Below are 6,569 nucleotides of genomic sequence, written 5' to 3'. Positions count from 1 at the left end.
GGTTTTGTCAGTTTTTCAGTCTTGGTCTGTCCTGTGTTTTGTGATGTGACACCGGAGGAAATATTGTATCATTTCTTAATGCATGCATTACTAAATGACAATAAAAGAGGACTGTGTGTCTTCATAATCTAACTCACAAAAAATAAAAGCATAACATGTAAGACCTTATAAACCTTGTTGATCCAGAGAACCTCAGAAAAAATCTTGAACACAAACTGGGGAAGCTCAGAATCTTCACTGGGTCCATAGATGAGTGGGATCACTCTGTCATGGAGCACTCATGAAGAATGGGACCCAGGTGTGGAGGAGTGGTGCAAATCCCCAGGAAGAGATGGAAATAGGACGTCAAACATCAGAATCAGAGCCTTGGAGGACCGACTGAGTGACACCACGATAATTCATCTCCTCCGACGCAATGACTCCACTAAGGCCCCGACCGACCTATGTCAGCCACAATCAACAAGATCAAACCAAAGACAGAAAGGCTCCAGCCAAGACATTGATTAGTAAATACAGGTGTTCAGAAACCCTAGAAGCGTAATGCTGCACAACAAGTCACAGGGACCATGACAGTACTCTGTTATTGTTTTCCCTTGTGCAACTTCGACATATTAATGTAATGAAGTGATTTATATGGTTGGCATGCAAAGCAAGGCTTTTCCCTGTACTTAGCTACATGTGACAATAATTAACCAATTTTCCAATTTAATTTACCAATTTAAAATAACCATACGTAATTGTCTTTACATTTTTCATTTTTATTGTGTTTGTATTGCTGGGAAGTTTGAATTTCATTGCACAAATAAGTCAGCTGAGAGTCTTGATCAAATCGTGGGGCTGCAGTCATGTTTTGGCTAGACTGAGGAAGATGGAGAGGTTTTATTTACCAGCTGAGGTTCTATAATGGCTGACTATTACTTCTTAAATAAAATGTGGAATTCAGAATCAGTTTTTTGGCTTATACATTTAGATTGCTAACCCACCTAAATAAAAACCATTCCACCATATCCATTCTTGCTGAGAGTGAGGTGGATAGAACTCCCCAAGGGTCCCTATGACTATCTGAACAGCAAAAGAACGTGTGAGTATTATTACTTTAAAATAGCAACCATGGCAGAAAGTTAAGAGTTGCAGTGTGCCAGATATTAATTCCATTGCATTTTCAGATGATTGCAAAGTTGAATGTTCACAATATCACCTGCTGTGATAACAGAAAACAGCAAATATTGCCAAACAAAATAAATGCATATTATAAACTACAGTTCCAATATCTCAAAGAGTAAAATAAAATGCTGGTCAAAATTACGTTGTTGCCTTTATAGCCTACATGCCTTGCGAAGTGAGCCCTCTCGTGTTATTTCATGAAATAAGTGAAGCCATAAGTGTGGCTATACCAAAGGTGGGAAGACGCTGGCCAGAATATGACAGAGTTTTGTACAGACATGTGTTCTATGTGAAAGTGCCTCAGTAATCAGCGCCTGAGTGCAATAGAGGAGTCAGGAAATTAGCATGCCAGCCACGTTATTCTCAAAGGTACATCATCAGGCTATAACTTTCACTGAACAGACATTACTGTAACTTTTAAATTTGTCGCACCATTTAATATAATCCCCCAATCTATTGAAGCTAATACTTTTTTTTTGGATGCATCATGCTTCAAGGTCTAGTGTTGTCCAATGCAAATTACCATCAATGGAGAGGGGTGGCAGCTTTAATAAATCACTAAGTTCAATGTAAAACACCCTGTAAGCTGTAAACTCTTGTAAACTCTTCACACTCCTCTTGGAGGGCAGTGGAGGAATTTCAAGTTGATTAGCAGTTCAACATGCCATGATGTGAATGCCCCATTCATGGCCATAACTGCCCACATACCCACCTATGTCTAGTGGGATTTGATTGCCCCTGGCCAGGTCAGTGTTTGTAGTCCCTCACCAATTATCTCTTAGAAAGGTAAGAGATAACAACCACGTGATGCCTCTGGTGTCTTGTTAGGGAGAAGGTCGCTATCCTTTTCTGCCTTTCCTATTGAAATGCCTCAAAAAACATAGTGATTGAATCCAAATCCCACTATTCCCTCTGTCAGTTTAGGTTAGATTAGATTAGATTAGATTTATTTATTGATCACACATAAAAGCATACAGTGATTGTGTCACTTTGCATTAACAATCAACACAATCTGAGGACAGGTGCAGAAGGTAAACAGGTTTGAAAAGTTCCGGATGATAACCTTTCTGCTCAGACCTCCTTTAAAAATCTCTCCTTTAAACTTAAACACCTACTGAACATGAAAGTCAGTGGAGTGGAGTATAAGGACAAAGAGAACGGTATCCTTGCTCTGGGTGGGATGGGAAAGGGTTTTGATGGTGCAATATTTGCAGTTGCAAGCACCACCAGCTATGGTGGACGGTAAGTCATGACTAGGGAAACAGGAAGTTATCATTAGCACTAATGTGGAGAGTTTCATCATCTGAACAGTTACAATGAAAATGGAGAGTGTGGGAGAAGTTGTTCAATGTGATGCAGTGAAAAAGTTTGAGGAACTCCGCAGGTTAAGTAACACTTGTGGGATGAAAGGAATTGTCCACATTTTATTTTGAAACCCTGCATCAGGTGTCAAATCATGTCTCAAGACCTGCCTCAAATCAGGACTTGAAGCAACATGCACAAAAGTCTGGAGGAACTCAGCAGCTCAGGTAGTATCTATGGAAATGAATGTTTCGGGCAGTGGGGAATAGAGGAAGAGGGGAGGAGGAGGGAAGCACTCAAAGCTTGCATTATGCCTCCATTGTTCAAAGTTTAACGCAAGTTTATTAACAAAGTACATATATGTCACGATAGACAACCCTGAATTCATTTCATTGCAGGCACACTCAATAATTCCAATAACCATAATACGATCAAATACCAGTGTGCAGGAGCAAATACAAAAATAAAGAAAATAATAATAAATACATAAGCAATAAATATAGAGAACATGAGATGAAGAGTCCTTGAAAGGGAGACCATAGGTTGTGGGAATATTTCACTGATGGAGCAAATGAAGTTATCCCCTTTGGTTCAAGAGCCTGATGGTTGAGGGGTAATAACAGTTCCTGAACCTGGTAGTGTGAATCCTGAGGCTCCTGTACCTTCTTCCTGATGGCAGCAGTGAGGAAGGAGCATTCCTAGGTGGAGAGGGCCCCTGATGATGAATGCTGCTTTTCTGTGACACCGCTCCATGTAGATGTGGTCTGTGGTGGGGAGTGCTTTGCCCATGATGGACTAGGCCCTATCCATTACTTTTCGTAGGGTTTTACGTTCAAAGCTATGAGGTAGCCAGTCAATATACTCTCCACCACACAGCTTTGGAAGTTTGTCAAAGTTTTAGAGATCATGCTGAATCTTCACAAACTTCTACAGAAGTCGAGGTGCTGCTGTGCTTTCTTTGTACTTGTACATAAGTGCTGGGCCCAGGACAGGTCCTCTGAAATGATACCACTGAAGAATTTAAAGTTGCTGACCCTCTCCATCTCTGAATTCCTCGTGAGGACTGTCTCAAGAACCTCCGGCTTCCTCTTCCTGAAGTCAGTAATGAGCTCCTTGGTCTTGCTGACATGGAGCTGAAAGGTTGCTGTTCTGGCACCACACAGCCAGATTTTCAGATTCCCTCCTACACGCTGATTTATCACCGCCTTTGATTTGGCTTATGACAGTGGTGTCATAATTGGGACTACTTCAAGCACTCAAAGAGTGCTAGCCCAATCCCAGTCTGAATACATCGCAGTTTCATCTCCCTGATCTCGGACAATGACCAGTCTGTCTCCTGCTCAGGACTCTGTCAATCCCATGCAGATCGGTTGCAGAAGACTCTTGGCTGATGAGAGGTCCTGGTGTCAGAGTCAAGGTTGCTGCTATTACTGTGGGGAGGAAGGTTGCCTGCAGGCCAAATGTCCAAGGCTGCAGCCATTGGGAAAACAGCTGAGACCACTCAGTGTCGGGGGAACTGTGACAGTAACAACTACCACTCCCGACCCTACGGATTCTGGTGTCATGCTGAAGGCAGAGATCTACTGTGGTAAGAACTGAAAAGAGGCGAATGCTTTTGTGGACAGCTGGTAATTTGCTGGACTTGGGGACCACCCATTAGTTTCACATACCACTGCAGGAGTCCTGGCTGGCCGTCCGCTAGGGTTCAGGAAGATCCAGCAATAGACATTGCTCTTGCAGATGAGGATAGAGGATCACGTAGAGGACATTAGTTTCTATATCATCAATTCGCCTCTCATACCCTTGATCATCAGGCACCCTTGGCTGTCCCAGCAAGACCTTTCCATGAATTGCAAGCAGTCCAAAACTCCAGCAGCTAAGCCTAAGGGATCCAGTTGCCAGGTCCTGACTAAAGGACAGACTCCTAAACACAGGCCCTTGTAGTGTGATCCCAGGGGGTCAAGGGCCATTTGTAACATTTTGTTGCTGTTATCTGAGAATATGGACAAGGATTTGGACTCTGAGTTAGCCACTGTTTGAAGGAAAGGTTCCAGTGAACCTATGGAGGAGACTGAGGTCTGTCGAATCACCCCTGCCACCTAAGGAGCCTTAAGAGTCATTCTCAAAGAAAGGTTTGGAGGAGATTGCAACATCCAAACTGGTTGAAATCCCTTCTGTCTACAAAGATTTGGAAGGGGACTTCAGAAAGGGAAAGGCCTCGACACTTCCACTGCACCAACCCTGCTACTTGCCTTCCAGGGGGTTGATTGTATGCACTCTCAGGCCCAGAGAAGTGTTATGGAGGAGTACATAAAAGAGTTCTTGTAATAGGATTCATTCAGCCCTCCACCTCACGAGCAGGTGTAGGTTTTTTCTTCGTACAGAGAAAGGAGTGGAGCCTGTGGCAATGTGTTGATTACAGAGGCTGAATTGCCTAATGGCCAAGAATCATTACCTCTTCCATTATGAACACTACTTTCGAGATTCTCCAAAGGGCAAGGGTATTCACGAAGCGAAACTTGTGGACTGCATACAATCTGTTCTGTATAAAGGAGGGTGATGAGCGGAAGACTGTATTTAACACACTGACGGGGCACTATGAGTACATGGTCGTGCCCTTCAGCCTTGTGAATGTGCCAGTAGGTTTCCAGGACTTTATAAATTACATGTTCTGGGATGCCCTCCATAAGTATGCCTTCATCTACAACGTTTGTACTTAGATGACATCCTCTTCTTCTCAAAGTCCATGGAGGAGTATGTCATTCACGTTGGAGATATCTTAAAGCACTTTCTAGATCATGGACTTTATGTCAAACTGGAGAAATCTGAATTTCACGTGACCACTGTTTCATTTTTGGGTTTCATCATCTCTAATGGCAATCTGAAGATGGACCTTACCAAGACGCGGGCAGTCAGAGATTGGCCACAACCATTCAATAAAAGTCCAATGATTCCTGGGACTTGCCAACTTTTACCAGAAGTTCATCTGGAACTTCAGCTCAGTGGTGGCTCCACTGACAGCTCTAACCAAGACATCCATGGGCCCTTTTGTCTGGACCACTGAGACAAAGGCTGCCTTAGCAGTGCTCAAACAGCAGTTCACAACAGCTCCCATTCTGGTTTCACCTAACCCGGACCTTTCCTTTGTCATGGAGGTGGATGCCTTGGACGTCAGAGCGGGTGCAGTGTTGTCTCAACGGACACCTTTGGACAGTAAACTGCACCTGTGAGCATTCTTCCCCAGGCGGCTATCCTTGGTGCAGGTGAAATGTGACATCGGATTTGAGAGCTGCTCACAGTCAAGCTGACTTTGGAAGAATGGCAACACTGGCTTCATAGGTAGAATCCTTTTATCATTTGGACAGACCGCAAGAACCTGGCTTATGTTCAGGAGGCCAAGAGACTGAATTCCATGCATGCCAGGTGGTCTCTTTTCTTTAAATGCTTTAATTTCGCCCTGACGTTTTAGCTGGAGTCAAAGAACCAGAAACCAGATGCCTTGTCCCATAAGTTCGACGAACCGGAACAAGAGGAGCAGCCTACCACTATTTTGCCCGAAGCCACGGTGGTAGCACCAGTTCCGTGGGGAATTGACACTCTTGTTCACAAGGCTAAGAACTGTTGTCCAGGTCAGCTGTCTATCCCAAGTTGTGTCCAGTCTCAGGTACTTCAATGAGGACACGCATCGAGAACAACTGCTCACCCAGAGAGGACCCTCGAGTTCATCAAGAGAAGATACTGGTGGCCTGGAATGGCAAGAGAGATCTGACAAGATGTTTAGACATGTGAGGTGTGCGCCCGGAACAAGGAGGCCCATACCCGACCTCAAGTGCTCCTTTATCCTCTGCCTGTTCCAGAAAGACCACGTGAGGAGAAGATGGCGGCGCGACGCAGCACGCGCAGCTCTCCTGTGAAATGATATCGTATTTGTAACTTGGATGCCGTGCACAATTCTGATTTGATGGAGACAGACGTGAGAAGCACAGAGGAACATCTGGAGAAACTTCTGAAATGCCCGGTTCGCTGCCGCTGCTACTGTGCGATCGAGAATCTCCGGAGGGAAGGCCCCAAAATCCTCGGCTTTGCCTGCTGCTGGTGGCCGG

The sequence above is a fragment of the Mobula birostris genome, chromosome 4, assembly GCF_030028105.1.
Source record: "Mobula birostris isolate sMobBir1 chromosome 4, sMobBir1.hap1, whole genome shotgun sequence".
Taxonomy (NCBI): domain Eukaryota; kingdom Metazoa; phylum Chordata; class Chondrichthyes; order Myliobatiformes; family Myliobatidae; genus Mobula; species Mobula birostris.
The sequence above is the reverse complement of the archived record's forward strand: the minus strand, read 5'-3'. Positions refer to the sequence as shown.